Here is a 10,355-nt window from a genome sequence, read left to right on the forward strand (position 1 = left end):
ACAAAGACTCTACAAGGTAAGAGAACTATAACACAATCTCCCTTATAAACATTGATGCAAAATTAATAAAATTCTTGCAAAACAAATCCAAAAACACATCAAAACAATCATCCATGATGATCAAGTAGGCTTCATCCCTGTGATGCAGAGATGGTTCAATATAAGGAAATCCATTAACGTAATCCACCATGTAAACAAATTCAAAGGAAAAAAAATGATCATCTTACTAGATGCTGACAAAGCATTTGACAAAATTCAACACCCCTTCATGTGTTAAAAGTCTTGGAATGAGCAAAAATCCAAGGCCCATACATAAACATAGTAAAATCAATATACAGCATACCAAATAACCAATATCAAATTTGATGGTGAGAAACTTGAAGTAATTCCACTAACATCAGGGACTGGACAAGGCTGCCCACTCTCCCCCTACATATTCAATATAGTTTTTGAAGTCCTGGCTGGAGCAGTTAGACAGCAAAATAAAATCAAAGGGATACAAATTGGAAAGGAAGAAGTCAAACTATCACTATTTTCCAATGACATGATAATATACTTAAGTGACCCCAAAACTCCACCAGAGAACTTTTATAGCTGATAAACAACTTCAGCAAAGTGACGGAATATAAAATTAACTCCAACATATCGGTAGCCTTCCTCTACTCAAAGAACAAACATGCTGAGAAAGAAATTGCAGAAAAGATACCCTTCACAATAGTCATAAACACTATGAAATGCCTTGGTGTGACTCTAACTAAGCGAGTAAAGGACCTGTATGACAAGAACTTCAAATCTCTGAAGAAGAAAATTGAAGAAGAACTCAGAAGATGGCAAGATCTCCCATGCTCATGGATTTGAAGGATCAAGATTGTAAAAATGACCATCTTACCAAAAGTAATATTTAGATTTTATGAAATCTACATCAAAAATCTATCTCAGTTCTTCATAGAGATGGAAATATCATTCATCTGGAATAACAGAAAACCTAGAATATCGAAATCTTTTATCAACAACAAGAAAAATTCTGTGAAAATCACATCTCTGACATTAAGCTATATTACAAACAATTGTGTTAAAAATTACATGGTAGGGAGATCGAGGGACACAGGCCTGGTGAGACTGCCCTGCAAGAGAGGTCTGGGCAGAGCAAACTGAAAGTGTGCCCCCCGAAAGTGTGCCCCCTGCATTGGTTCAAGGAAGTAGGAACTCTGCCTTAGGGACTCGGTTTCCACCCGGAGAGCCCATGCGTGCAGACCAAACACTCAAGCCATCTGCCACCAGGAACAGCTGAGATCCAGGGACACTGAATATTCAAGTGTAATTTTTACAAAATGTTTTCTCATTTGTTATGAGACTTTTTAAAAAATATCAACTTATTGCCAGACATGGTGGCACATGTCTTTCATCTCAGCACTGAGAAGGCTTAAACAAGTGGACTCAGATCCATTCTGGTCAACATAGTAAAACCCTGCTTCAAAATGATAAATAACTAGGGGGTTGAAAAGATGGTTTAACAGTTAAGAACACTCTTTGCTCTTGCAGAGAATCTGGGTCCAGTTCACTCACAACTACCATAACTCCAGTACCCACAACTACTCATAACTGAATCTGATACCCTTTTCTGGCCTTGTCTAAAACCAGGCATCTACATAGCACAAATTTATAGATTCAGGCACACACACACACAAAGGCATAAAATTTTAATTTAAAAAGTCTTAAATAAAATATGAAATATAAAAATATTAACTTATCAGTATTTCATAATCCATGTGCACACATGTTCTTTTTTATTCATCCTTTTCTATTTATCTGGCAGCCTGGTAGCATTTAGACTGTGTGCACTTCTGGGTGTTACATGTTTGAAAACGACTGTGACTTTTTGATGATCTGAAATCATGCGGCCAATTTTATCAGCAAGGGTATGCATGTTGAACGCTTTACATGTATTGTTTAACCACATGGTTCTTGAGAGAAAACAGCATGACTGACTCCTTTTCACAGGCCAGGGAAAAGGAGAAAGGAACCTATGGCTAGAGTGATTCAAATTCTAACACAGTGCATTAATAAACATTCATTCTTAACTATCACATTATCAGATACTTCTAAATCTCCAAGAAGACAATCCCTGGTGTGCTGTTGTCTGCTCTGAGCTGAGGATATCACTTGAATCAGAAGCCTGGCTAGAAGTGGAGATGAAGAATCATGGGGGAGTACTTTGTTTGGATGTGTATAACTCTGGGTTTGGTTCCCAATACTAGAAAAAAAAAGTTATTCTCTGTTCTCTAATTTCTGTCCCAGGGATTGTACTGTGTTATTTTTAATTCAGGAAGTACACAGTCTATCCATAAGTGTATGCAGCTGAGTATGTGACATGTAAGAGGGCAAATTGACTACAATGAAGTGCCAGCTGCACTGAGACAGTCCTGCCCTCTGCATGTGTGGGCCAACATCTCCAGCACGGTTAGTTATTCTTGCTCGGGGAAGCCCTCGTCCAGGAATTCCTAAGATATCTGAATAATGGGGAAGCAGATTTGACCACCTAAGACAGTGGCTCTCAACCTTCCTAATGCTTCAACCCTTTAACACAGTTCCTCAAACTGTAGCAGCCACCAACCATAAAATTACTTTTTGCTACATAATAACTGTAATTTTGCTACTGTCTCGAATTGCAATGTAAACAACTGATATGTAGGATCAGATATGTGACTCCCACAAGGGTAAAAAACCAGAGTTTAAGAACTGCTCGCCTAAGATGAGTTGGGCTATCCTAGACAGGGGGAAGTTAAGGAAAGATGCTCTAAGGTTTGGTGTGATAGGATAAAGGAGCCTTCCATAAGCCCCTCTGTCAGAAAGTCTATTACCTGCAGAGATGCTTGGAGCACATTTTTCTTGAAGACTTTATGGCTTCTGGCATAGCAAATGGATGTTCCGCACCCAGCCTTATTTAAGACATTCCTGCTACTGGGGAATACCACAGATATTAAGGGCTCAGTAGAATATTCTGTGCCTCATTTAGTCATCTTAAAGAGGCTGCTGACATCTGAAATTAGAAATACAAAAGCTGAAACACTTCAAAGGAAACAGATTCCACTGATATTCTTATTTCCCCATGAAAAAGAAGTAGTATTTCCAGCTGCCAGCTGCCCCAGATTCCACAGCCAGCTGTGTGTGCTTTCAGACAGCTGCTGACATAAGCAATTTCCTCAGATTAAATCTTCCAGGATGTTTCATATCAAGTACCCAAGTCCTCACAGACTGAATTTTAATTCAAAATATGACCCTGTTCTATTTTCTCAATCTACACATGAAACAAAACAGAATACAATGAATCCTACTGATGTTTTAAACTCTTGAAAGAATGTAAGTAAAGTAGTCAGTGCATTGACAGTTCTCAGAAATAATTTAGGGAATGTTATCACATAATAATTTATAGACTTAAATTAAATGTTAATAAAACTCTACTGAGAGCCTAGGCCTGCCAGCCATGACACTAGGAAGCTTGAAAAGTCTTCACCCTGTATTCAGCCCTTACTAATCACATTTATACTGAATTTTTCAAAAATTTAAAAATACTTTTCAAAGCATGAATGAATCACATATGCAAATATGGGAGATGCTTTTAGGAATTGGATCCCATTTGCTTTTCTTCTAGAGGAATAAGAACACTCATTCAATTAATGGGGGAAAAAAAAAACACACCACCATCCACAGAAGAAAGACATATGTTTGAAGAGAACAGAGGCACCTTTGCCAAAGCACATGAAACACGTGAAGCTCAGAAGCATTGCTCCCAAGGGGAAGTCACAGAAATTCTTTATGACATGAATACTCTACTCTGGAACCAGTGTAAGCCAGTTCAGGGCATGACTCCCTCTCAGAAGTGGCCTCTCTTCTTTAATAGTATGGGAGGTCCAAACATCTATATATAGCAACAGACCAAATAATCTCAACTCTCTTCTACCTGGCTCTGCCTCTTTTACAAAAGAAAGGCATCTATTTTGGTTGAAGGCAACAACAGAGGTGTCCTTTGAATTGATGCTGGAAGTTGCTTCTATATGCCAATTTGTTCCGTGGAGTTTCCATTTGTATCTTGACTTCACAGAGCCACTGTCAACTTCAATATAGAACACTATTCCAAAATGGTTAGGTTATAATAAACTGCAATTTCAATGTCAGAAAATGTGTTCTCCTTAGTAGGAGCTACTTAGTAACTAATGAGGCTGAAAATGATATACCTAACCTTCTTCTAAATCTAGAAGAAAATGTGATTCCTAAAATAAATTTGGCTAGTTCCTTTGATCCCTGAATCTTGTGATAGATCCCTGCCAAGTATGCTCTAGGTCTGCTAAAAACAAAGCAGGCTCATAATGAGAATTTGGATGAGAATTGATTAAGGACCATTTTGAATGCAGGGGAAGAATAAAGTGAAATCACCTCACAATAATCACAGTAGGGCAGAATCCAAAATTCTGTGTAACGAAACTACATATTGCTCATGGGTTAAAGACCATCCCGTTCTACTGCCTGTCTTCCATCTAAATAACTGTTCCCAGATCCCCACCCATGGTGTTACCTAGTGTAAACATGAGCATGTCTGTCAGACTGCTTTAGAGTTGTAAATATAAAGGCTATTTGTGGTGGGTTGAAAGAAAACAACGCTCACAGGCCCATAGAGGGTGGCACTATTAGGAGAAGTGACCTTGTTGGAGGAAGTATGTCACTAGGTCAGGCTTTGAGGTCTAAGATGCTCAAGCCAGGCCCACTGTCTCACTCTCAATCTGGATGCAGGACTCTCAGCTGCTTTTCCAGCACATGTCTGCCTACACCCCACCATGCTTTCCATGACAATGGGCTAAACCTCTACATCTTAAGCCAACCCAAATTAAATGCTTTTCTTTATAACAAAAATGTGATTGTTCAGAGAGAGAAATTTAAAACCACTTGTTAAACTGCTTAAGGAGATTTTTTTCTTACAAATTTATTTAAATAAAAGGAGAGACATATGTACAGATTTTTTAAAGCATTTTGGGATAAAACTATATGAGTATATTTTTGTCAGTACTTGATTTTTTTTTTAAAGATTTGATAGTATTCATTAAAATCTTACTAGTTACCATAAGCATAAAGTACATGTAAAACAAAATGTAACATATAAATTTTTAAATGTAAGTTATAGTTGGAAAGGCCACAGTGGCTTGCAAGTTTCTGAACATAGAGAATATTTCTTAATGTTATTTGTGTCCTCAGCTCTTAACTCAGCTCCAAGCACATAGAAGATGTCAGTTTGTTTGTCTCAGGCATATAGTTCATGCTACTTTGACATATTTTGATGGCAGAATATTTAAACAGATTCCCTATACTAAAACTTCTAAGTGAAAAGAACAATTTAGCTACCTTAAATCATTTTTACCTTTTATGTACACGATATAAAATAATCGAAATGAAGGAATTTCTGCTCAGTCACTGTCTCTGGCCTCTCTCTCTCTCTCTCTCTCTCTCTCTCTCTCTCTCTCTCTCTCTCTCTCTATTTGACTCTTCATGTATATTTTTATTTATAGCATTTGAAAATACCAGGATAGTGTAAGGTGGCTGATAGTATTAACTTACATTTTATATATGGTCAATAATTAGTTTTTTCTTTTTCCATTTTTTGGATATATTTTATTCACATTTCAAATGTTATCCCCTTTTCCAGTTTCCCCTACATAAACCCTCTGTCCCATCCCCATTCCCCTGCTTCTATGAGGGTTTCTCCCACTCACCCATCCCCTCCCACCTCCCAACCCGGACATTCCCCTACACTGGGGCATTCAGCCTAGGCAGAACCAAGGGTTTCTCTTCCCATTGATGCCCAACAAAGCCATCCTCTGCTACATATGTAGCTGGAGCCATGTGTACTCTTAGAATAGTGACTTATTCCTTGGGAGCTCTGGTTTGTTGGTATTGTTGTTCTTTTGAGGTTACAAACCCCTTCAGCTCCTTTAGTCCTTTCTCTAACTCTTCCACTAGAGAGTTTGTTTTCAGTTCAATGTTTGGCTGAGAGCATCCAGTTTTGTATTTGTCATGATCTGGCAGAGCCTCTCAGGAGACAGCTATATCAGGTGCCTGTCAGCATGTGCTTCTTGGCATCAGCAATATTGTCTGGGTTTGGTGGCTGTATATAGGATAAGTCCCCAGGTGGGACAGTTTCTGGATGGCCTTTGCCTCAGTGTCTGCTTCAAACTTTGTCTCTGAATTTCCTCCTGTGAATGCTTTTGTTCCCTCTTCTAAGGACTGAAGCATCCACTTATAAGCAGGCATGGCACCCCATAGCTACACAGGGAAGCAACTATTCTCTTGCTGCCACCACTAGGGCCGAGGTTCTTTAAAACATTTCTTTTAAAAATAAAGCCTGAGGATCTATCAAGTGTCGTCCAGGAACATGCCACAAAGGCAATTTGGCGCAGCAGCACACATTTATCATTTATTTCATATGCAGACAATGGAACCGGCATGCTTTCTAGCATGGGGGGAGAAAATACCATTCTGCTGGCAGGGATGACGGTAAGAATAAGTGCTCCCTGGCTTTCCTTTGGTATCTGACTTTATTCAACAGTTTATTTCACACATTTTAGAAGGTATTTCATGCCGATAGAAAATGCTTAACCAGCATGATAAATGTTTGTTTTCATGATTTTTTATTGACCTAAAATTGTTTTTCGCTGTCAGTCACACTTCTAGATATTAAAGACATGTATGTCAACACCCTTACTTGATGACATAGTGTTTCGCATCCCATTAACAGCTATTGACTGTCTTCCACTCCACCTTCCATCCAGCTTTGTGAAATCATGACATCACCATGGAAGTGAAAAGTTTTATTACAGGACACAACTAACTGAAAGGCCTCTCACGATATATAATTTCAAGAGCGATATGCTTTTTGGTGAAGGAAATTGAAGAAAGCCTGTATTAGATGAAATAAAGTCTGTACAAGTTAAGTCTTTTTAAAAAAAATACTTCTCAGAGGTGACATTAGTTCTAAAGCCTGTCCTGTATGAATAAAAATATAGTTCTGACCAGTCTCTCAGCTCACACCTGAATCCCAGCACTTGGAAAATGGGGTAGAAGTATCAGAAACCAAAGATCAACCTCAAGTACATAGTAAATTCATGTCAAGCCTCGGCTACCTTCGACATTAGACCTTGTTTCAAAAGATAGAAAAGAAGATAGGAAGGGAGAAAGAAGGGAAGAAGAAATGGAGGAAAACAACGATGGCCTTAAAGGGGCCAAAAACATAAGAAGGAAGAGAAGAGAAAGGAGGGGAGGAGGGGGAAGAGGGGGCGAAGTCTACTATTTCTGCTGGACCCCAAACACCATCGGCAAGCTCTTCCATCTTGCAAACACACGCTTTGTTTGGGGCAGGGGCTTGGCCTGTACTTGCAATGTCCGCCATCAATCTTGTTAGGCGAAAACTGGTTTGTCTGGCTACTGGTTTGAAACTGAGACAGAATCTCTTTGTAGTTGGTGTGTGGTTATGAAGCTGTGCTGTTAGGAAAGAACGTTTAAGCATCCACACACCTTATCTCATATTCTCCCCAAGGGACTTTGTGTTTGGTCAACTAGCTGCAGCTGCATTCTTGGTGCAGTATGTGGATGGGCTTATGGAGGACGGCGGCAGATGGAATAGCTGCGTGAGGAAAGAGCAAGGAATCAATGTGGACTGAATCAGGCCTCAGGAAATGTCTGCAGGCTGCTTCTAAATGTAGCAAGAAGTGCACCGGAGGCCACAAAGCTGCTCCGATAAATCCATGTCCAAAGGTAAAACACCCATCATGCCAACAGCACACTGTGTCCCCTTCTTGGTCATCATTTTTATACAGTGTTTGTGGGTGTGGGTGCATGAACACACACACACACACACACACACACACACACACTAGCGCGCACACACACACACACACACACACACACACATTTTATATGATTCTTCTCACTTCTGATGTAAGCATTTCTGTCTTATCACTATTTTCTTGTCATTGATAATAGGTGCAGAGTTTTGTAAGTTAAATCATCAATGGCCTCATTCAGATTGCTTCCCCCACTCTGCTCCAGGTAAATTTGTGTACACATAGTTCTTTGCTTTCAAGCACTCCTCCTTGCTGTGCTGTTTTGGGGGTGTGGGAGTGCTTTAAAAACAAGTGTGTCTTCTGAAAGTTAGGACCATGTGTCTTCCTGGAACTGTGATTCAAAATGACCTGCTTTCCATTTGTCACAAGAAAGTGACAGTCTTCCTGGAAATGCCCCTTTTAAAAGATTAACATATATCTAGTACCTAGAGAAGTCACACACTGTAAGAATTTGGTGTAAGACCTCATTTGCCTCCAGAACAACCACACAAACCAGGTTCTGCTTGCATCCTTACTTCGTTGCCAAAGCACAATAGCCTCACTCAGCCTGGGGCAGCTGAGCAATCTGCCCGACTGAACAATGTGTCTCAAGTCAGGGTCATCTTGATACAAGTGGCTGAAACGCTTACCCTGAAGCTGCATCTTATGATGCCCAATTTATTCTTACATATAAATTGTCCTACTATTAATTTACTAGCATTTTTGTTTTATTATTAATCTAGTCTTTATTCCTTTGGGGGATATATAACAAAATAAACATGTTTAGGCTTTTTCTGAATCCAAAAATCAGTGTTGTATCACTTACAATCTCTTTTTGAGAATACGGGCACCATGGCCATCTGCAACACAAGTGTACTATTAACTGTGGGAAATCTCTCTGCCTCACATGCACTTTCAGCTCCAGTAAGCTCCATGGCTTCATTGATAGAATCGGTTTGGGAACCATAACATTCTAGAGAAAAGGGTTTTAAAAATCATATTTTCTTAATGATAATGTAGGGAAGGTGGCCATTCTAAGCTATGTATAGTCTCTAAAAAAACAAATGTAGAAACAATAAACTGGCCATCACACTCATGTTTGTTTTTATTGGATATTTTCTTTATTTACATTTCAAAAGTTATCCCCTTTTCCTGTTTCTCTCTAGAGTCCCCATATCCTATCCCCTTCCCCTGTCTTTATGAGAGTATTCCCCCAATCCTACCTCCCCACCCTCCACCCTGGCACTCCCCTACACTAGGGCATTGAACCTTCACAGGGCCAAAGGCCTCTCCTCTCCTTGGTGCCAAATAAAGCCACCCTCTGCTACATATGCAGCTGGAGCCATGGGTCTCTCCATTTGTACTCATTGGTGAAGATTTAATGTCTGAAAGCTCTGGGGCATCTGGTTGTTGATATTGTTGTTCTTTCTGTGGGGCTGAAAACCCCTTCAGCTTCTTCAGTCCTTTTTTTCTAACTCCTCCATCGAGGATTCCATTCTCAATCTAATGGTTGTTTGAGAGCATTCAACTCTATTTCTCAGGTTCTGGCAAAGCCTCCCAAGAAACAGCTATATCAGGCTCCTGTCAGCATGCACTTCTTGGCATCAGCAATGTTGTCTGGGTTTAGTGGCTGTATATGGAATATCACCATCTCTGGATGGCCTTTGCTTCAGTCTCTGCTCCGCACTTTGTCTCTGTGTTTCCTCCTATAAATATTTTGTTCCCCCTTATAAAAACGGAAGTATCTACTCTTTGGTCTTTCTTCTTCTTGAGCTTCATGTGATCAATGAATTGTATCTTGGATATTCTGAGCTTTTGGGCTAATATCAACTTATGACTGAGTACATAGCATGTATGTTCTTTTGGGATTGAGTTACCTCACCCAGGATGATATTTTCTAGTTCCATCTATTTGCCTAAGAATTTTATGATGTCATGGTTTTTAATAGCTAAGTAGTACTTTATTGTGAGATAAGATTTTAAATCTACTTTTGCTGTTCAGGTGTTATGGAGTTTCCAGGACTTACTATGTTGGGAAAACTGGGTTCTGATGATGCCAAGTAGCCTTAATTTCTGTTGCTTATATTCTTGCACTTGCCTCTTGCCATCTGGTTGTCTCTAGTCTCTGCCCTAGCTGTCTCTGACTGGAGCCTGTCCTTGTGTTCCTGGTTGTGTCAGAACTCCTCTGAGTCCAGGTGTCTCTGTAATCCTATGATTCTGGGATCCTGGTATCCTGGGTGTATCAGAGAATCCTGGAAGTCAAGCTGCCTCTAAGATACTGAAGTCCTGGTGTGACCAAGTTCCTGAGGTCCTTGTGTCAAAGCTCTTGGGAGTCAAGCTTTCTCTAGGTGTTGCACAAGTGGGTCAGGGACGTGGTGCCCTGAGCTTGCTCCAAGCACAGATACAAGCTGGAAAAAACCCATATTTTTGGCTAAGTGGGGGTTTGTGTGTCCGTGGTTTCTGTGGGGGTTTCAATTATGTTGGGTGT

At 39.9% G+C, this 10,355-nt stretch overlaps 1 pseudogene across 1 annotated transcript in view; it reads left to right on the forward strand.

The window, feature by feature from the left end:
- Positions 1-7,706, forward strand: part of LOC308416975 (uridine phosphorylase 1-like) — a 126,566-nt pseudogene extending 118,860 nt beyond the window's left edge. Inside the window, exon 2 of the transcript in view lies at positions 7,583-7,706. The product of the transcript in view is annotated as a uridine phosphorylase 1-like (transcript). The remainder of the gene's footprint in view (positions 1-7,582) is intronic.
- Positions 7,707-10,355: the final 2,649 nt, after the last annotated feature.

This window comes from Micromys minutus (genome assembly GCF_963924665.1).
Source record: "Micromys minutus genome assembly, chromosome: 1".
Lineage (NCBI taxonomy): Eukaryota > Metazoa > Chordata > Mammalia > Rodentia > Muridae > Micromys > Micromys minutus.